Consider the following 23,927-nt stretch of genomic DNA (forward strand, 5'->3'; position numbering starts at 1 on the left):
CCAGCATCATTGTTTTATTATATATATGGACATATATAACTTAGTTTTCGGTTATCGAATGCATTAAAAATAAGGTAAATGAATTTTAAAAAATAAAAAACTTTCGTCGAATTCAGATTCTATATTACGTCAAATAGCAACTGTTCAAATGATTCAAGCAATTTTGTTCAAATGTGTCTGCGTCCTGCTGATGTACCATTCTTACTTTTCTCTTTCAGCCTCGTTGATTTCGGAGTAGGGTGCGCAAAGTAATGGCCTGCCCTTTCTCGGGGTTTGATTACAGAAGAAATTGACCATAGAGTAAAGGAACAATGTTTCCACTGAACGGTTCCGTAATTCGACGCGTAGGATAACGTGTTGATCTTCGGTATTTACTCGGTCTCCTATTACCTGAGAAAAGAGTTAACTGACTTGATTTATTTCCTTTTGCATAAGTGCCTCTCCTATCAGTTTTATATTTCGAAACCTTAAACCAGTTTGAAGCACCTAAATAAAAAGAATACCTATGTGATAAAAGAGGACGCTTTACAAAATTGACCGACATACAATTACGAACTATAAGTGAACTGCGAGTAATTAATTAAAGCGTTCTGAAAAAAGAAGTTAATTAACTTATTTTATATTCGTAAATATCAAATGTTCAAATTCAGAATCCTTAGAAATTGTTAAATGCTTTGTGAAATTCGAAAACAGCTGCGGGAAAAGGGCGATAAGAAAATAATTACGTTTAGTTACAAGAACAATATTCAAACTGCAACTTGCAAAAATTTTGCAACATTAACAATATTTTACATCTACAATATTTTAATAAAATTGTACATAATAAAAAAAAATCTAGCAGACAGCAATAAATGTAGTAAATCAGGAGCTTAGAAAATTATTAATATTCAAAGGATGAGGAGCTATTAATTAGTAAATTAGTAGCATTTACAATTAAAATTACATAATCAAGCGTAAAGAACATTTTATCTTCTTTTTACTTCATTCTAGCGAATTTACCCGACATCAGTTAATGCGATGAAATCACGTTTTCTAATATTATGTGCACATGAGTGGCGCACAGGATTCCTCTGTAATTACATTCGAGTCATACCGATGGTATCGCGAAATGCTATTATCTTCGTTGAACGGCGGGTGCATCGGATGTAAGCGCTGGAGGGTAAAAGTTACACGAAGGAGAAACGATCAAAACGACGACACCGTTCTCATCACAAACGCGATGTTGAGCCCAGGCTTTGATAATGTTGATTGAAGCTTAGACTATTCGTTCATAAACACGATCGCTATTCTTATTTTGCAGCTATTAAGAGAGATCAGAGAAATCTGAGAGGAATTATGTGATAATTCGGACAAAAAATGTACTCAATATTTACAAACAATGCAATCTTATTCTATGCTTTATAAAACACGCGTAGTTTAGTTGAACTGGAAATTGTAAGATTAATACAAAAATATTATTAGGTACCAACATCCATTTTAATTGAGTATAACTTTCTTCACTTATTTGTGTTTATACAATAATATTCGAATTATACACACACAACAGAATTCTTTGAAATAAAATGAGACTAATTAATGAGACTGAATTAATCATATAAACAAATTGATAAGAGGTCAAGTATCAAATTTTTTAATATTGCTTTATTTTTCTCTCCTTAATAGAGTAGAACTTTTCTTAATAATTCTAAAATAAATATTTATAGCGATAAACTTTAAATTAAAAACGTGATGCGTAAAAATTATTTTTTTAGAACAAGACTGCCTAAGAATTTATGTTTATTGTTCCGAATATTGTATCATACTTCTACTTTTTAATTTATAATACCGTGCTTACAACGTTATTATGTTAAGAAATACCACAGAATAAACAATTTAATTTTGTGCAACCATTGGAACCACGAAAGCAAGTTAAACCAGCGAAGCGAAACCCAAGCTACCACGTTACAAACTGCATTCGCGACAGTAGAAAGGACCAAGCTCGACAAATAACGTATTCAACAGCTATCGTGAAAGAGATGTTGGAAGTTTAAAACGTTTTGCGACGATGACTGTGATTCCGGTTTTACATTCGAATGCACTAAATAGTCCGATTGCGACTCCGAGTAAGACAATGTCGCGCAATGCCTAGTATGATGATCTTATGGCATCGACACGTACTTATCATAAAGTTCTGATCATACGTACGACACCTCTAATAAACTCTCGAGAATATCTCAAAAGAGGATTCAGAAGTGCAAGGATTCCGGGGGATAACATCCCTCTCACGAGAATTATGGTCCGTTCCGTCTCCAGCTTACCCAACAACCGGCACCTGTCGCTTCTGGAATAGCTCGGGAGTCTTGGCCATCGGGCCGATGAATAGCAACGTGACAGAATCTCCAACCACGGGCTGGTTAAATGGACGAGGAGAACCGACCGGGCTACCGCGTAATTCCTTTAATCAGCCGCGGAATTCGTGCTCTATTCGCTGGCGTTCGTTCACGTCAGGTCGTTACGCGCTACGACATCGTGTTTTCCTAAATGCGAGATCGCAGCACTTGTCGTCCTACGTTTGCATTTAGTTTTTAACGATTTTACTGTCACGCCATAAAATTTTGGACTAAAATTAAGTGTCTTCCTGTTTGATTTAACGTTTAACTTTTATTCATCAACAAGTTAAAAGAAAAAAATAATTATAATTACAATCTACAATTACAGTTTAGGCATTCGAACACGTTCCAATAATATTATAATTAATTAGCAATCTTAAAATAACGTTAAAAAAATATTAATTTTTATATACGTAGAATTTAAAAGTTAATAATTATGTATTGTCGAAACTATATTATCGCGTTAGTCCATTCACTAAAATTATGTATCATAGAAGACTTTTTGTAAAAAAAACTTCAAAAAAAATGGCGCATAAAAATCAGACGTCAAAAATTCAAGCAAACAATCGAACTTGATAAAAAAAAAGGAGATTAACGTAAAAAGCAATTCAATGAAAATAATAGAAGGTGACACGAGAAAGCCGTTTTCACCCGCAAATGTTTTGACGTACATCACGTCGAAACAGTAGAGGCGAAACGATAAAACAGTGACCAGACCGTGCCGGAGAGTCGGCATGAGTTTATAAATGTGTTTTTCGAGAAGTTAGTTAGAAAGTTCGCAAAGAAACCTTATTCGCCTTTTCTGCGAGGCAGGCAAGCACGACCATGGCTGCGCCATGGTTCCGTTTGGGATAGGCTACGGTAAGTACTTCTAACGGGGCGCATCGTTATTACGGATTTAGCAAACGACGGGGCAAGGGGTTAGAGAGGGTAAAGACGCCGGATCCAAAAATAAACGCCCGGGAAACCGTTCCGGCTGCGCCAGCAAAACTTTCTGCTGCAACGCCCCTGCAGGATAGCATTTGTGCTTGTAGAAGGAGGAAAATGTAAACGGAAGTAGAAGAAGAGACGGAAAGAAGAAGAGAATGATGAAGACTGGCAGTACGAGAGTCGCTTCTGTCTTCATCGCAGAATTTCTTAGAATGTAAGTTAAGATACATTTTCTCTGAAAAAAAAAAAAAAAGATTTTTTTTCTTATCAATAATCTTCTTTAACAAAATATATATTAAATTCTTTGTAAGAATATATGTATTAATAGATATTTTTACGTTTATTTACTTATTTACGATTGAATAATTGCAACAAATATGAAACATAAATAAATATAAAACACACTAAAGAGAAAATAACGCCATTAAAATTATGTGCTGTTTATCAGCACGTTCACGCATAAAGTATAGTGATGTACACGAATAAAATAAAAGGCGTTATTTTCACAGCATAATGTTATTCCAACCATATAAACATCTACTATCATCCAAATTAATGTGACCAGTCTGGTAGCTTATTTATCGTCCGTAAAAACCTGCCTATTTGTTAACGAATATAACTGAAATGACATACGCATTCAGCCATGGAATAATGAATCTACAGTAACGAAAAGTGTATGAATTTGATAAATAAATCAATAATTGTCCGACCGTATTCTCTGCGATTCCTCTTTTGCCTCTGCTCTCGCATTAGATGAATATTTTTCGGTTTAACATTTCGGTCGATCAGATAACAGAACTGATCAGACAACAGAACAAAAATTCCCTCAAGCTTGCTTCTCCGACCGCTACGGTTAAAAAACTTTCGTGTTGTTTGAAACAAATTGTTCTCGTAATACTCCGAGTTACGAGAATATAAGTAAAGAGAAGAATTCCAAGAGTTACTAATAAAGTTCTAATAACCTGATACAGAGAGGTGGGCATAGCCACGCCCGAATAAATCGTAGCTGATAAATTCCACAGAATAAATTCCGGCGTCGTATTAAATATGCACGCGTATTTTCTGAAACATTCACAAGACGGTACGGCGCAGACTATATCGTGCCAATCAAGACGAGAGATGAAGGTGCAGATGAAAGAGTACCTCTCAGCAACGACGACGACTCGAGTAAAGAGAACGTAAGAGTAATTAATGCTCGGAATGCTGGATGAGGCGTTTACACGGTGGCGAAAAACGAGAAGGAGTGATCCTCGCCTGACCTGATTAGCTCCCACAGACTATCTTCCAGACGACGGCATACGCTGCTGCTCAACGACACAGAAACGTCGTTTGTTTGAGCCACTTCTTTCACTCTCAGCATCTCTCCTTATCGTTTACACCAATCTTTTAACTTCTTTTTCTCGCGCATACCCGCGAGGGCAACACAAGCTTCATTTACAGTCGGAATTAGGAAGCTAGTCGTGGTAAAAAATGCGATTCAAAATGATCCCCTTCGATACATGCCTCGTCAACCATGTATTCATCCGCGATAACAAGCAACAATTTAAATCCATACGAGCAAGTCGAGAGCCGAAGAGCTTCTCACGTATCTGATTGCAACAAGTTCTAATTCATCTTATTCATCATTTCAATGTGAATTCCTTCTTCTCTTCCGTTCCTTCTTTCTCTTCATCCCTCTTTTTTATCTAGTCTGTGTAATTTTATGAGTCTATAATCAAAGGAAGGGTGGGAGGGAACATACATTCGGTGCTTCTTTACGCTTTCATTGTAGTTGTACGTGACTTCCGCACTGAGTAGGCTTCAAATCCAAAGTCAAAATGTTTGCAATTTCATTGACAAGTACATTTAAATTGTTTGTGAATTTATCATCTTAAAAATACAGGGTGTCTCGTAAATTTTGGTCAATCACTTTTGTAGATAGAGCGGACCAAACTGAAACGAAAAATCCTGTATCATTTTGCAATTTTCATAATAGTTAACAAGATATTAATTACTAAAAATTGCTAAATATTAGTCATGAATAATTTTTTTACTCAAATACTATCAACTTTAGAAAAATTTCAAGAGATAAAAATCATTTATTTTCTTCTCATAAAGTTCTGAGAATTTTTTCAGAATTTTTTAATACCATATTTTCTCATGTTAATAAAAATAAGAAAATGCACTGCTACTAAAAAATTAATAAAAAATTTTAAAAAAATTCTTAGAGTTCTGTGAGAAAAAAATTAATGATTTTTGTCTGTTGCAATTTTTCTGTAAAGTTGATAGTATTAGAGCAAATAATTATTCAAGACTAATATTTGGCAATTTTTTAATAATTAATATCTTGTTATTGCGAAAATTGCAAAATGATAGAGGACTTTTCGACTGAGTTTAGTTTTATCTACACAAAAGTGATTGGCCAAAACTTATGGGACACCCTGTATATTATTTACATCAACACCATAAAGACTCATGTAGGCATTTTATTTATATTTGATTTATTCTTAGACAAAACTATTTTTATATTAAGATCTTATTATTTGATTTTGATATAACTGAAGCATAATAGGGAAATAATTTGGCTGAAAACTTTAAACATGTAGAAGACGATAGAAAATAGAAATAATATATTAGGTGTTGGAATTAATTCGTAGCGTTTTACAAGTGATGGGAAGTACTTTCATTAATGTATTTTTTAATGTTCATGTGAAATAAATAACATTCTTTCATTAAAAAACGCTACGAATTAATTCCAACACCTAATATAATTCCTCTCGCTATATTTTAAGAATTATTCACAAAATGACTATTAACGTGCATTTCAATGTTATAATATCCTTATTTTGTTTGCCTCTCGTCTCACTATGAATATTTAATATACGAATATATTTATAATGATAAGTATTCAGGTTATACAAAGAATGTGTGACAGTAGAAATGTGTGTGTATGTGTGTACATAAGTTAATAATATATTTTATGTTTCATTTAATGTCCCTATATAGTCTAGAACACTGAAGTTATACGTGAAATGAGAACAGCGGGTGCAAATTTCGTAATTGCATTATGTGGAATGAGCGCGGTGTGAGAGCCAACAATGCGCAACAAGCTTTTTTGTCAAGTTTCGTCTGAGCGAAGCGACGGGATTACTTCTTTCGTAGATATTAATTATAAGCGCAACGTACATGTCCCGTTAAAAAGGGACAATTAATCTAGAATCTCATGCGGCACCGCAAAACTCACGCTCAACTTTCATGGAAAATCCGCACTCTCATTACGCCATATTGCGGAAAGAGGTCTTTTCGCCACCAGAACAGCCATTAACTTTTTCTGTCGCGATTACGCATCACGTCTTTTGTTCCGTCCCTACTTTTTATTACGCTATGTAATCTAAATATGACCTTTTGTGCAAAATGCACATGAGTATTCGAAGAAATGTAGCTTCAGCTATCAAACGTTGTAAGAAGTAACATATATATAACTGTATACAATTGTGATTTCTCTTTTAAAACAGTATACATGTATGTATACGTCATTCTAGAACTGAATAAAAAAAAAATAGTCGCACTCTACAGAAATCCTATTTCGCAACATATCCCCAAAAATTATAAAGTTACAAAAGAGGTTATTATTTGTTCCTGATACAATCACGTTAATTGCTCATTATAAAGATAATAATAATACTCAAGTTTCTAATAACATTATCGTTATGTAAATGCTTATGTTTCCCGTAAACGTTCGGCGGTTCCCTTCGGTTTGTTCAAAGCCGCATTTCTCGGGGAATAGAGATTTCTGTTAAAGCAGTCCAGCTATCTTGGCAGCTACATGAAAGCACTCAGCTGACAGCGATAAGGTCGTACGAAATTATTCGGTTATTACATCCGAGACTCAAATACCTGTAATAACTTTGTCAGAGATTGTTTTGAGGGAACAAACGCCGTACGAATACAAATCTATCGGACGTAGACAATTGCGGAGATGAAAGGTTTATGGAAATGACGGTCTACTGGCGAATCAAAATATAGGTAGTCTATAGAAAGGCTAGATAAAGCAGCAGACATGACGTCATCGGGATAACGGCGGATTGTGCTCAACTATACGGCTTTAGTTTAATGAATAAAATGCACCTGATTTATGAAAAGGAAATTTAACGTCTAAATAGTAATCTCTTCGAGAATAAATTATCGAGTAAGCGTAACAGTGACTATACGGTGAAAGTTTGTTCACAATATGTAATTAATGATAATTGCCTTCATTAATGCTGTTACTTGTTTCACGTGCTTCAAATACGATTCGATCCAAATGTTGTCTGTCACGTGCAATTTCATCAAAATGAATTTCCATTTAATATTCCAATTCGACGTACGTGTCAAACGCCACTCGCGTTGACCCGCGCGTGGCAAGTATTTACGCGAATAGATACACACACCCGACATCCCACCGAGATGTAAACCGCCGTAAAACGCAAGCGCGTTTCAAATTAAATTTTCACATGAGATGTATGCGCGCATCTTTCCCGACCTCACCGTATTTCATCGCTCGGGAATAATCCCACAGTCGATCACGATCCAATCTCCACGAAACGTAGTGTTCACAACGCCATACGTAATGTACGTCCTAAGAAGTATAGTCGTAATAAAATGGCCGTTTGAAAGCGACACGAGAATCCCGTGGAATATGGATTTAATATACAGCCCGATGCTCACGGGCTGAAATCTAATATCCCACGAAGGAGTCGATAGTTTCAGCGGGATGAACCGTGGATTCGCATGGAACGAACGAAAAAGAACGACAGGAAAGTAACGGCGGACGCGCGTGCATAAGGGAGAAGGGTAATTCCTATCGAAATTCCACGGAAGTTTTACGACCGCTCTACTAACCGTTCGATGCTCGTGAATTTGTGAAATGCCGTGCCTAGTAAAATGCAGCCTCTCGAATGCTCCGTGCGCTCGTACTCTGCTGGTGGGAATCGTCGCCGTAATATCCGCTGACGAAAGACATCATCGCACCACGGAGATAAATCGAGAGCTGCATCTGCAAGCGGATTAATGCTGCTTTCCGCGTCAGTGTCGGTGTCTTCTTCGTGGGATTAAACACTCGCGTTTCGTATGGCGTGGTATTGCACCGCAGTCGCTATTGTAGTATCAAACATCACAAGACGATGGAAACACCTATTAGTTGCTACCCAAGTCGCGATGTACATTGAATGTCAACGTCGGGATAGATCCTAAAATGCCACGCTACGCGTGAATAACGCGAGGAGAATTTCCGGGAGAGATTATTGATAATTCCGTTATTGCTTTTCTAATGTTATGAAATTGTTTAAGAAATCGTTAAGAAAATCAGAAATTTCGTCCGTGGAGTTTATCGTATGATATATTGTAAGATTTATATGTATAGCGGAGGATGCAAGATTCTATGGTAACTAAAGAATATATCTTTTTGACGAAAGAATATATGATATATGTTTCAATGCCTTGTAAATAATTTATAGAAGAACGATATGTCGCGCGTGTCGTTGAATATATCAAAAAACGTACTATGAAGAAAAATGGCAGAGTATAATAAAACAGTGTGTGTGTGTGTGTGTGCAATTCCATTTAAATAAATGATAATCTATTCAATACAGGAGAGAAAAATTGCAGGGCAAAAAATTTTTTCCCCGCATCGTTTTATTAGGATCAAAGATAAGAGTGAGTGATGAAGAAAATTACATTGCATCTCCTGTGAGATGTAAAGCGAATAGTTCTCATTATTCTCGCGTTCCATTGGCTGTTTTCTGCGAAAAGCGCTAAAAGTGTAAAATAGACACAATCGACAAGAAAATTGCTGCTAAAACAAAGAGATTAAAAGCAGAGAAATGCACAAAGGATCGTGTAGTCATTCCGAAGCTTCTTCGACTTTACTATTCTTCCAGCGCGGCTTACGATCTCTTCAACCGAATGGAAAACCAGCAGAAACGCTATTATAAGCGCAAGCATCTTCTGGAATGGAAGACGGTTCCTCTAGATTCGTAAATAAAAGAATGGTGGAGATCTCTCGCAGGATGCCCGTCGCTGCTAAGTAAAACCTCCAAGAAAACAGTTCAAGAGTCGTCTCATATACGCGCTGGCCGGGTAAAAAGGCACAAACCACCACCACTAGCGACAACTCGATTATTTCGTGGTTTTCACGACCTTCTTTCACAACCATTAACCGAGATGCAAAAGCAAGAAAAGCCACGATGCGCACCGAGAAACATTAAACACTGCATTCTGCCGTTCCGGCAGAAATAGGAAAACGCGTATACACGAACATTAACGTAATTTCTATTACCGTTTAGATGGAGGAAAAATTTTGAATGCAATGAGAGAAGCGTAATACATGAGCGACATGTCATTTAACAATTCAAAAAGCAGCTTCAAACATAAAAGTACGTAAGCATTACATAATGGAATCTTCAATTATTGTTGTAGAACAAATGAAAATATCGTTTTGGATTTGTTCACAGATAAATCGAAATAAGATAATATTATCATTATTATTATTTGGAATATAATGAGGAGCTATCCTTAACGTCATTAAATTATGCTCATAAATAATCACTTTAAGATATAGTCAATGAATCATGCTGTATCCAGTAGTATCTTGTTTATCATGGCAACTGTATTAAGACCACGTGAACACCACGTGAATGCAAGAACCATCCCATATAGAAAGATTGTTGAATTGCCTCCAGTTGACTGGCGAATGCCGACCATGGTTAATGAATCCCCCAGAGTTCCTCCTGGAAGATTAACGACGTAAGGAACACCAGCAGCTGGGCGATGAAAAGGGGTTGGAAAATCTTTTAATGGTGTGTATTTGACTTGGGTAATGTCCTGTGCATGAGCCTTTTTTTAAAACAAAGAGAGATTTATAGAGAGTGCGTATTTACTTACTACTCGAGAATTTACTTCCCTCGCGATTCTCCCGCGCTTTAATAAAATTTTATCTTTTATATCTCTTTTTAATTGCTAACAAATATTTCAATTTTTACCTTTTTTTTTTATCTGATTTCATATTTTATATGCATTATTAATGTATTTTCAATCGTCGTCTTCTGTTTTTACGACTCTTTGCAAATAATTCGCTGCAGTTTAAACGTTAATATCATGATTGCCATTGGTAATTATATTCGGGCTGAGTTCCAACAATTTGACGGGTAAGCGCCAGACATAAAAGTAATGGAGCTATAATTAGTTAATTAGCGTAACGCAAATCGTCCCGAATGAATATACTGGTCGGTCGATAAACAAATACAAGCTGATCCTGCATTAACGAAATCCATTCAATAAAGGTTAATGGAAACGATTCGCAAGAAATGTAATTATGGAGAGAATTTCCAACGCATCCGTCGATATGTATCGAGATTATTCATACGGTTAAACCACATGATCAAACCGAGGACCTTCGGCCGGAATAATTACAAGATACAATGAAACTGAATCATGTCGTAACATATATAGGGAAATAGGGTGATGATACGGCGAATATATTATTTCGTCATTTAGAAAGGCAAAAAATAAATCTTTTATAAAATATATTAAAATTATACATATCTTTTGATTAATTTTAATACATTTTTGATGGGAGATCGGAGGCTTTGATTTAAAATTAAAAAGCAACCGGCAATCGTCTTGTCAGCATCCAAGTTACTAATAACTCGATATGTTACTCGATTACGTTTAATACTGTTGACATTTATGAGCTCGTCATCATAGTCGGGAGCAAACGACGCGACAACAGCCCCATGTGTCTCCCCGTCTAAACACCCTACCGTACGTTATCGCGCCCCAAAGACACCCGGTACAACGGTACCGTGCTAGTACGCCACAGCACGCATATAACATGCAGAATTTCACGAGCAATAAACAACTGCCACCGTAATCGTGGCAGTAATGTATGCCGGCGACGTCGGAATCGTTTTCAGCGCAAGGAGAGGAGCGGCGGCGCCCAAAGTCTCTCCTCCGACGTACCCGCTTCCGACATCCGCCTCCCATGTATGAACTCGCGTCCACGTACGTGCTGTTCGCGCAGGTGTTTCACTTTACAAAACTGCCGTGCTTTCCATCGCTAGCCGTGTTTTGCGCTACCGACTAAAGGGAAAAGAAGCGGCCCGGGGACCCGCCTTCAGAGCTAGAAAGGTGGCACAGGTGCCCCTGCTCAGACAGGCGGATACGTACCTGTCCAAATGTCTCCATGCGGAGCTCGTATTACAGTAACATATGAGGACGGGAATACTTATTCCCTGTGCGCACACCGTCTAACTTCGCTCGTTATGAGACTTTTATTTCCGCCCTGTGGAAACTTGCTCCTGGGAAGGGAAAAAAAAAGAGTGGTGTCATGCTTCCGAAAGGTTTACAAAGGCGCATGGTTTTTATATTTTATTTGGTAATGTTGAAGATTCCTGCAAGAGATTCCATTAAACTGTACTTTAACTTGTCAAATTGTACACATGTGCTGTATGTGAATTTGGAAGGTAATAAATTTTAAGTAATTACTAAATTTTCCTAATTATCGTTGTAAAGATAGATAAATAGCGATAAACATGGTAATACATGATGTTTTGATTTTTTTGTAATATAGTAATTCTCATACGAAAAAAAAAGAAGTGTCACAAAATATTTAATGCTCTTATACGCGATCGAAAACATTCCAGATAAATTTATTTGGAATTCTCACGAATGGCCGAGCATGTTACATCGAACGCGCGAAAACACGTACAGTAGAAAATGCATAAAATAAATTTGTCGGGTATCACGCGCAGAGTGCCGTGCTTTTTTCGTGCTGCACGTAGAACATTAATCACATTATTCGCGTGGAAACTCGCGTGATAACGTCGCAACAAATCCAAAGAGCCGAATGTGTTAGCAGTTAGTTTAATTTCAACTCAAACGGCACTTCGACGATCATTTGTCCCCGCGTAACTATTCACTTATAACTGTCGGTTGTCGACATTGCTAATTGGACCATGCCAATTTAGCGTGTCCACTAATAAAATTTTAAAAAAATGCATTAAACAACATTGGGTCGCTCTAAACCGAAAATTTCGGTCTCAAATTTGTTATGTTTCGTGCTAAAATTCATCAGATAGATCATGTACTAGGTAGACACAATAAGTTAATTAACGAGAAAACGTGGTTTAATCATTATTGAAAAACAGCGATGCTGATCTCCGAATGGATGAACTAATTGCATTGGTTACACTCGTTAAATTCCATCACCGTGTAATAAATAAAGTTGTGTGGAATTACATGCACGCCATAGTAATGAAATTTATTGCATGCATAGTAACCGAAGAAGTTCAGAAAATAATTTACTTTGTGTTAAACGGTATCAATTGTAAACAATAGTAGATTAAATTTCGCATACAAAATTAATCTATCTCTCTAAGCGTCAGTTTTAATAGATATAAATTCCTCTCAAGTATATAAAATAGAAAAGTGGAAACAGTAGAAAATAAAAATAATGCTCAGAAAAAATTAAAATAATAAATTTAAAAAGTGAAGAAAAATTAAACTGTAAAAATTTAATTAACATTCTTTTTATGTGTTGTTGACAATTAAAAGCTTTAATGTAAAAGCTCATGTTATTGAAATATGGTAAAACATACTTATATATATCAAATAAATATCACTGAGATTATGATTAATGATTAATTCTAATGAATTACAATTAGTATTTAAAAATCATATTTACTGGTTCTGTATTAATACTCAACAATAATTTTTAAAGTGGACAATGTCACATTTATACATTCATTAGTTTCTTGCATAAATAGCAAAAATATGTGCGTTGCTTTTGTCGTTGACTCTCACTACTTTGTCGCATTAATGCAGCTTATGAATAAAAGCAATTCACAAAATATTAAATTCCGCAATAATTCATAAAAAATATTTTTCTTAAGATAAAAACAGTCACATTATACTAAACATTATAATAAATAAAAAATCAATTACACTGTCAAAGACATTTATTGAATATTCATAATTTCTTAAATTATTGAATCTATTATCCCCTTTATGTCAATAATCTCAGATATAATGATTTAATGAAATGCTATAATAAAATATTATGACCATACTTTCGCGATTATAGATTGAGCAATGTAGATATTTCATAATAAAGTACTTTCAGGAAGTTTCGATCGAATATATATATAAATCTTCCAGAATATTTAAATCTCTTGCTTTAGTAATAGAATGTGACTTCCTTTATTGGAATAAGTATTACTGTGCAATATAAGTGTTCGTAAAATTCACATAACGTAGATACGATAAATTTTTACACGTTTAAAAAATATCATCTGATATAGTATTACATATAGTATGTTTATTATAATTTAAACCGTGACTATGTGATATGTAAAAAATACAATGTAAAATATATAACAGAAAGATTGATATTATTCAATAATATTCTGACTAAACGAATTTAAAATTTTTAACTACTAAAATATCGAACTTTAAACCATTCTCTCAAACGTAAAACGATATAAATTTTGCGAGCAGTGAGTACCACTTGAATTTACAACATTTAATTCAATTTAATTAAACATGTACATGAAAAAATTTAAAGATGGAATTTTTTTAAGTTTCGCATTGGGCACAATTATTATGTGAAAAATTATACTAATGTTGAATTAAATATTCGAATTATCGAAGCATTATTAACCAATTTTCACTCTAAAAATCCGATTATTTGAAAACAGTCATTAAATCAACAATACTGGCATCGCAACAATTAAATGCATCATTTTTAGAGCCTTGTTTTAAATCACTTTTTAAATCCGATAGTAAATATTTCATTTTTACCCGCAGCTCCCGCGTAATTATCTAATATATTGTTGAATAATACAGATGTTTTACACATTTTAGTTTTTATATAAAGCATATATGTAAATAAACCGATTCATATTATTAAATTTCAAAAATTTGCTTCATATCTGACATTAATACAATTATAAATTCTGTGAAAATTAAAAATATATTATAAAAATAACTGTAACGCCTGTTCATTGCATTATAACAGCCACATAATAAAGAAATTAATTCTAAAGTTTATCAATAAAATATACATGTTTTAATATCCCAATAATTGATTGTTTATACTTAAAATATTTAACAAAAGATCAAATTGTACGAATAAATGTAGAATTAATAAACAAATACGTGTGTTTTTACAACGTTCAAAATTTCTTACAATAAGAGCGATGTTATTGATAATCATTATAAGATAATGCAAATTATAAAAATCTATGAACGCTTACTTTAAACACTCTCAAGAATATAAAGAAGTAACTTGCTCAAAGAGATCGTATTTCAACGAAGAGCTTCCTTGTGATCTCGTGACAAGGTTTCCCAGCAGCTGCCGCGACACAATAAAGCCACAACAAATAAATCTTCCTCGAGGAACACTTCCAAATTTGAATTTCCACGGTCGGAGGCTCAGAGTAAAATTATCCGCGTTTCCAGGAGTGAATTTGCTAACTTCGCGTCGCGGCGACACCGAACTTTCGGTGGCTCCGCTATTTTACCACGTAAAGTTTTGAATGTGACCGAAGAAGGGTATGGTAACCTAAATTTGCGTAATCGTGACCTTTGAAGCATTTAAATTGCAAGAACAGTTTAATGCCAGTGAGTTACTGATTCGTCACAACAACAGATAAAAATATCGACAAAAGTCTCGATAGCTTATAAAGTTATCCATTTATGATATTATCTATTATCCATTACGTAATCCATTACGTAATCCATTACGTATCATCCTTGCGTATCGAATCATCCTAGTTTCCGAACAAATCAAAAAAGAGAAAATAAAAAATATTTATCAATTAAAAACAGATACGTTGTAATACGTCGTTAATTCACTCAATTTAATCTCTTAATATCTATTAAACGATCAAACACACACAATACACACACACACACACACACACACTCGCGCGCACGCATGTGCATACACATTATCTCTCTGCAATATAAATTCTAATGCAAATACACTCTCTCTGTCGTCGTCAATTTATAACGATGTTATAAATTGCGAAGTTCGAGTTACAACGACTCACATACGCCAGAGTGCGACCCTACACGAGGAGGTGATGTGAAAAATGACTGGACCTCGTATTAATCGCAGCTACTTTAACATTACGTCCAATACGTGCGCAAAGCTAAAGTTTGCCGTGCACCTGCGGTAGCATAGAACGTCGATGCCGATGGATTCGTTACACGGGAACTCGGTTTGCGGTCGTGTATACACTTACGAGAGCACGCGTAAGCTTCGTCGTCCGTCAAAACTTTAGAAGGCTATTAAAACAAATTACAGGAGTAGATGGACGGGATGGACTCGCTTGCGTGTGAAAGTAGTTAAGCCTTTGATACATGTCCATATAGGAATTATGGCGAAAAGTTTTCTGCTCTCGTCAAAAGTCAATGATTGAATAGGTAATACGTAATATATGATTATGGGTGCTAAAAAAGAGAGAAGAACAATTTAAAAGTTGCCGAGTTCTAAAAGAAAAGTAAACGGTAAAAATAGGAAACTTGAAAAACTTTCAGAGTGACTTTTGAAGAGCCAAAAAAAAGTATAATAGATATTACATGTAGTTGCAAAAATTCGTGACGCTCATAGAAAAAGCTCTGAGGATATGCCACGAGGATGTAGCGCCATTTCAAAATTTTTTCTTTCGTATGAAATCAGAAAGTGACGAAAATGTATTCAAAGCAATTCGTTGCTTTCGAAAAAAGAGAACACAAATGAGGAAGATGTAGGAACGAGGAAGAAGCAGGAGAGCGAAATACGTGGAACGAATTGTAAATCGAATACCTAACGAGCGTGACCTACTTCGTGGATTCGTGGTTTTGAAACTGATCTTAAGCTCTTTTCAGGTTCATTGTGTCCTCGGGTGTAGGTAACCTTTCGGATGTTTTATACTATGCCCTCCGGGGATATAAACTAGATAAAAACTTTTATGTCGGAATGTTATTTGCGTCAGAACATAAATCTAATAGAGTTCATTTCTATCATATAGCAGAATATTGTATTAAAACAGCAATTTTTTAGAATTTTAGTAGATAATAATATATCTTGAATTAAACTAAGTAATTATTTTTTACATTACAAAGGAAAAAAGAAAAAATTTATGTAAACGTCATATTAAAAGAGACCACAAAAATTAATTTATTATGTCTTTAATTATAAATATTAATATATCTTTATTATCTTCTAAGCATTGTAAACTTATTAAACTCAAATTAATCTGAAAAATTAGATCTCATGTTAGTTATTCGCTATGAATCTCTTGATTGTTTCAATATATACAGCTCCATATATAATTTTGATCATTTTACAATCATCTTATAATTAAGAGATGTTATAATAAAGAGATATTATTTTTGCAATATCAATCAAGTGAAAATGTGTCTAACCCAAGGAACAATAGATCTCAAAGAGAAAAGTTACTATGTGCGATATAATTTAATAGCACTGCCAGCCTGTCATTTCCTCTCTGCCTTCGCTTTTCAACGATTAGGTTGAGTATATCTCTATGAAGCTTCTTTCCTCAACAACCGTCCGATTTAGAAATGTTCGAAGAACGCCAACTCGGGGAACGCCAACTAGATATGATCGAGAAATTCGTTTTATTTTTATTGAAATTGAAGGTACCGAATAAAGAGAAATTGCGAATTATTGTATTTCTCATTCTTATCCAGTTGATTATATTTCACGTTTAGTTAAAAAATACTCGTTTATTGTTGAAATGTTCACAGTTATTATATCACAACGGATTTTAGGTTTCCTTTGTTACCATTCCTTCTTTTGCCACCTGTTTTCGTTTACACGAAACGTCACCTGTAGAATCCGCTTGGTGCCAATTCACGTAGAAGAACCATTAGTTCTTTTTTCTTTACTTCCGTTTTCGAGCCGCGTTTCGCGCTCTACCTTCGTTGCTTTCTCATTTATTCTGAAAAATGCGATAAAGTAGGATTTGACCCGACATCGGATGGGAGGGAGCAAGACTAAAAAGATAAAGAACGGTGGCTACCAGCTTGGTTGCGTAAAGGTTGCGGGGAGATAAACGGGAGCTAGCATGTAACGGAAGAAAAAATACTCCTAGCAGTCGTAGCACAATGTCATAAATAATACGCGAAAGTCTTGGCCATGCCAAGCAAAATCCGTCCCCGACATCCCTTTTACTTCTCACTCTTGTTTCCCGCGGATTATAATGCTGTTATTTACGAGCTATGGAGTACCTTTCAACTAAAGCTTTATATAGTGCAACACTGAATTTTCAACCGCTGAAGAGCCTGAATAACAGCATGAGATTTATTCGCACGTAGCAAAACTGGTTCTTCTGCTAAATAAATCTCAATCGTATTTTTAATTACAGCCGGTCTTGCACGTAATTTACTTTGTAGAAAATGTATATCACGTTTACAGCTATTCGCAAAGGAAAAATAATAAAATAACTTAAAATCGTAAGCTCTCTCTCTCTCTCTCTCTCTCTCTTTCTCTCTCTCTCTCTCTCTTTCTGTTTCTTCGTTTTCCATCGGTATCTCTTAGAATCTCGTTAACGACCATTTATTTTACCCAGCGATTTATTTATCAAGTTTTTATACTTTTGAATTTCATTGCACCATTTATAAAGATGTAATTAAATAAAAGAGGTTTTTTAAAAGATATTTAAATATCTTATTCATCTTTAATCGGATCAAGAATTTCAGATATGCGCGTACGTCAGAGCTATATTCAGCAAACGGCAACACACATAGCATTTTTCTCAGTCTTTTGTGTGCACGTAGCAAATGCAGCCGCATCAGTTCCGTCACGTCAGGAGAGATTAAGCGGCAAGCGCATCAACGTCCGAAAAGTATCGAAAATTTAAAGAACGTCGAGCAGTAGCTTCTATCGACAGTTCCCTCGGTTCTCAAGTCACGTTTCGAATCGCGGTGATCGTTTCACAGGGACGTGCCTTCGTCAGGACGGAGTTCCATGTCGGTGAATTCACACTCGGAGAGCCCCAGGCTCGCGAGTGCCACAGCAGATCGCGTTTACAAAGCCCAACTTTATCCATCCGCCATCCTTTCCATACTCCCGTAATAGTTTTTTTTTACATCGTGGCGACGATTGAGAAGCTAGTCTCTATTCTACACCCGAAAGCACTCGTTTACGTTAAAAACCTAATTAAAATAACAATCAGCTACGAACAATGGTGTCGAAGCGCAACCGTGTGTTACGTGTACTTGCACGTACGTGCATGAAGTTCGAGAGGAGGACAGTGCTTTCATATTGATCGAAAGAGATTGACTAATACTCTCCCTTTATTGCAATGCATTGTTGACGTATTATTATACAATCAAGTTTTCAATTAATAAACTGATATTTAAATATTATATATAAATATATTCAATTTACTTTTTTTTTATTCATCTTTTTTATTATATTTAATATATTATATTTATATATTAATGATCTACGTATCATTAATTATAAAATCGTAATATTAATTTTTATTTATCTATTAATAAAAATTCTTTTATAAAATATTTTGCAAAAAAAAGCATCATTTGCTATCTGTATTTGCAATTATTCAGCCTACGCAAATAAAAGATATAAATAATAAATGATATCTGCGATCCAGTTTCTACTGTGAACTTTTACAATGACTACTCAAGTGATAAATATTTCTGCATTTAAGAATACAATCAACAGTGTGGTCAGTCGTCCGATATCTAAAAACGCTCGAGAAAGAATTCCAATAAATGAAAGTGTCAGGCTGATCAACCTTCAGATTTAGACAATATCACGGCAATTCCGGCCAATTATATCGGTAATACGACAGGACGAAATTGCACGACAAACAAATTGTCGGCGACGAAATCGCTAGCGAATAATTCTGAAGCGCAACGTTTCACTTCGAGCGCATCACGGAGAATTGCGGAAGCACCGGAATGCGCGTCGCGGAAAATTAAATGTCAAATTAATGCGGACGATAAATTCGCCGGACGAACAAACGACGCGACGACGTACGGCAAGGCCAGCAAATTTACAGCGCATTATCTGGAATTTAATTCAACTATACATATAAACGCGTGAAAAACGACCGATTAGATCACAGGAAGAAGTGATCAAGATTTCATCCTAAAGTGAAGGATCGCCGCATTTATTTCACAAAGTTACAATATTAAATCCGTCAAGCATATTTTGCAGTACTTTGAGTTTTTCTGTCAAAAAAGGATCAAATATCAAATTTATATTTCAGAGATAAAAATTTTATATTCAACCTCGTATCGTTATCAGCGCGTAAAGTCATGCTGCATTTATTAATATGGTATTCGAGTTTCTTGTCGTTGCAGAAAAGCGAAGTGATGAAAGCCAAGCCGATCTTGGCGTCAACGAAACCTTCTCGAAGACGGCTTTGTTACTCGAGACGTCTATCCATGATCTACCTTGACAGCCAAAGGTATGAGGAAGTTTTAGCAGCAAATCATAATGACATTGTTATATCGTATTTTAAAATAAAAATAATAAATCAATTTTTTTATTAAAAAAATATACTTCGTTCCTCATATCTTTATTTAATATTAGACTTAACAAAATCCTTTAAACGAAATCATTATTACAATTATTGACATTTTTATTTAAAAAAGATTAAATAATTTGCATGCAACAATCAAAACACTTTTGCCGATGTTAGCTAATTGTATAGTGCATGTAATATTCTTGGCAAAAAAATAAAAAGCAAAATTATGGAACTGCTATGACATGTCTCGTCAGTAACAGTAATAAACAGTAAATGGCAACATAATTAAATCGTTCAATAAAATAGATATTTAATATCCTCTCTTTTTCCGAGAGTAATAAAGTTTTAATTTCTGTACGAATTTCAATAATAGCGTACTGAAAATAAATTTTCCGATTATGCAAATCGACAAAACGGAATATTAAAGCCCGGTGGTGTTTTCAGATTAAACTTTCGTGTCAGGATAATGAAGCATCTAAACTCGAAATTCGAATTTCTCATTTTCTAAATCCGCGGCGAGAGAATTTATTAGAAGTTTATAATAAAGCAATAATTGGTAGCTAATTTGTTACCCAGAAGCACGTAAATTTGTTTATTATTACATTAGTTTCAGATTCGTTCGACGATATATTCCGCTCCTCGTAGCGCAATAAAATAAGTTTGTATATTTCAGAATGCATCTCACGCTGCATATAAAGTAAAATGCTATTAAACGACTAATATATCGCAAGGACATATTTAATATTTCGATACAATTTCGAAACTAGATACGCTTTACATTCTGCTCATACCGTTCATTTTTTGAAGACATTAACATATTCAATTCTTATTCACCAATATTGCTGTGCAATGAAGATTTACGTATCACATAAAGAATGAATTGACAACTTATCTACTTATCTAAAACGCCAAACTTCCAAGAACTTCGAAGAAGTTATTCGAGAATATGCGAAACTTTCCTGAAATGTACACATAAAGTCACGGCAAACGAAACTCATACTTTGAATCAAATTTCACGTCAAAAGATCAAGATCCTGTTCAACATAAATTATGCAAGAGTAATTAACGCGTCGTGGAATGCAAATCCAGATTAATTATATCGCGATTAGGAATTGTTACGGTACAGCAAATGCAGCGAATTTTAATTTTGCGGCTAAACACTCAGCAAATCGTTTCTTCGGCCACACTTCCCCAAAACATGGTCGACTGAATTCAGAGCAAAATTTCACCTCCGGCGCCGTATCGATCGATCCGGAAAATATTCGCTAAGAAATCGTTCTGGCCAACCGACCGTAACTGTTCGCACGATGTCGGAAACTGCATAAATAAAAAAGGCAAGGAATTATCGAGGAGAGAAAGTCATGGACGACTAAACACAGATACAACCAGCGAGGAATAGAGGACACACAAAAAAGGGCAAGACGCGGAGGAAATAGCAAACGAGAAGCCAAGGTTGTCCACTGAACTACAGTCGCAGCTATGGTCAATGTGGTCGTTGCAACCAGTCGACACAAGCATTGTTGGAACGTATGGGTCAACCTGTGTTGTACTTCCAGTGACGACACACCGACGTAACAGCAAACGAAAAGACAGAGAGATAGAGAGAGAGAGAGACCGAGAGAAAGAAAGAGAAAAACGGAAAGATAAAGAGAAGCAAAGCGAGACAAATAACAGTAAAAGCAAAGTGCCATAATATGAATGGAAAAGAGATGAGATTCGAAACTACAAGAGGACATTGTATCAACACCTTAAGGTCTAAAAGGCGCGACTCATCGCCTTTAACATTTCGCTGAGAGCTAAATGACCAGTTTGAGGATTCTCGTTAAGGATAACGTCTTAACCTTCGTAATTGCGTAACTGCATACAATTTGAACTGCTGTTCCTTTGCCGCGAGTTCCAACATCATGCATATAATGAAGAGGACTATGTCGTAATCCTTAATCAAAGGTTATCCGCGAATAAAAAATTAAACATTATCAATACAAGTTTATATCACTACAAGTACTTTGAACAATGATTTTACTTAAAACGAGTGCAGTTTCTAACTTTCAATTTATCGACGGAAGTAATATAAAAAAAAACACACATTAATGATATTTTAAAAATACTTTTAACGTCATTTTCTAACTGTCTATTTTGCCAATCAATTTTTTTGTAATTGCAATAATCTTATTTTCTTCTCGAAATATATTGCTATGTTCGTCGATTTTACGGGAACGTAAAACTTTAGACTTTACGTACGTGCACGTCGTGCCTCAAGGGAAGTTCATACCATTAATGGCAAGTGATTGATAATTTGGTCCATTGGTGCCATTTGGGAATAGCAGACGCGAGATACGACTGCGTCAACAGCATGTGTTGTTGAAGATTCAGATGCCTTGCTGAATCCGCCATTTTGAATTTCTGATTTATACATATATGTATTCGTTGCGAATGAAAGGGATGTGTTGCCCTTATCGTGCTCAAGTTGCTGTACAATTTGAAATTGTGCACTCTCAGCAATGTCAAAATGTTTACACAAACTTGCGTATCATCGTTGATACAGGTTGCGTTATTCGATAACATGCTAGTTCGCGTATATTACAACGCTCTGAAATGAAGCACCTATCGATAAAGTATTAATCTACAAAATACGTTGGCCCGATGAATTCATTTTCACGTAGCGAATAAGCATATTACACCACGTATTAAATATTACATTTTCTGGAAAAATTCGTTCTCCCTATGTATGAATAATTCTTTTTTTTTGGGGGTAGAAGAAAATTCCATTCGCAGAAATAATATGAATACTGAGTACGCTTTTAAACGAGTCTTAGTAATGAAAACATAAAAATTTCATTAAAAGTGTAATGCTCAGTACGGGTTAACTAAAGAAAAAAGATGAATATGATATATCGTTGAAAATATAGTCGATTCTATTTATCTTCAAAATTCTGTCGCGCTGTATTACCACTGTCGAAGCTGTGATACTTCGTTAAAGATGGACAAAAATCGTAATTTGCATTTGGTTGATACTTTTAACTAGGTTAATTTCTAGACAGCATTCGGAAAATTTACTTCTTTCTTTCAAGTCTGTACATTAGGCTCTTTGTCGAACTTTTTCTCGCCATTCCTTAATGACGTCAAGAATATATTATCTAAAGGAAATTTTTAATTTAAAATGTGACTTCATTAATGAGACTGTAATTTCTAACAGGTATCGTGCAACTATATTACGAGAATATGGCAAAGAGTGACATAAATTTTATAATAGCTGACACATATTTAAGCTACTTTAAGAAGTACGAGCGTAAAATTTCAAATAATTTCTAAATAATGTATACGTAAATGTAATCAAATTTACTATAAAAGTAACTGGCAGACAATCATTAATATATGAGAAATTCATTTCTCAATGTGAACGTCAAAGCAAAAAGCGTTGTAAAAGACGTAAAAGATTTTCTTCACAAACGCGGTGAGTAACGCTAAGAGTTATTATTCCTGTCGAAGTTTGTTTCACTCCCGTTACTGCAAAAGTCATATTTTACAGAACAACGCTAGATTTAATAACGCAGTTTAAAGGTTTTACGCGGAGAAGCGCGTCATGCCCAACGAAAAATACTCTCTCGCAGCTCTTAAAAACTCCACGGTGTACGTAATTCGTTCGAGATACGCAGCGACTTGAAACCACTTTAATGCCCTCGTTAAAATCCTAGGCGGTCGAGAGAAGGCCTTTATAAATTACGGCCTCGTTATGTTCGTGAAATTAAAAATTGTGCGTACACTCACCTCTCAGTGAATTTTACAGGAAGTATCCTCGCTGTTCTCACAAGTCTGTTCGTCACCACCTGTTACAAAAAAGAAGAAAAAGGAACGTAAGTTAACAGGCGAGATAGTGTACTGGCATGAAAAAAGGATCAGTCGTAAGGCAGGCTTATCCGGCGACTTCGTTCACTGTGCTAGACTTTAATGTCTGATACGATATCGTCGACGTCACACATAAAAATGTCACTGTAATTTATCGAATTCTAAAATTTCACCGGGAAGATCACGAGAAAGAAAAGGTACTTTAAAAATATTTTACATGAAAATATCTACAGAAATTTGACATAATAGTAAATATCAA

The 23,927-nt window shown here is 35.1% G+C and overlaps 1 long non-coding RNA gene across 3 annotated transcripts in view; it reads right to left on the minus strand.

Moving 5' to 3' along the window:
* The window catches only part of LOC147910578 (uncharacterized), a 213,888-nt gene that overhangs the window by 53,462 nt on the left and 136,499 nt on the right, over window positions 1-23,927 (minus strand). For 2 of the 3 annotated variants that reach the window (XR_015544250.1, XR_015544252.1), the window contains exon 4: window positions 1-23,649. This exon is cut by the window's left edge and continues 13,961 nt beyond it. This is a non-coding gene — a long non-coding RNA (uncharacterized LOC147910578). The remainder of the gene's footprint in view (window positions 23,650-23,927) is intronic. The other variant, XR_015544251.1, reaches the window with a different exon arrangement.

The sequence above is a fragment of the Acromyrmex echinatior genome, chromosome 2 (assembly GCF_024713525.1).
Source record: "Acromyrmex echinatior isolate Ae372 chromosome 2, ASM2471352v2, whole genome shotgun sequence".
Taxonomy (NCBI): Eukaryota; Metazoa; Arthropoda; class Insecta; order Hymenoptera; family Formicidae; genus Acromyrmex; species Acromyrmex echinatior.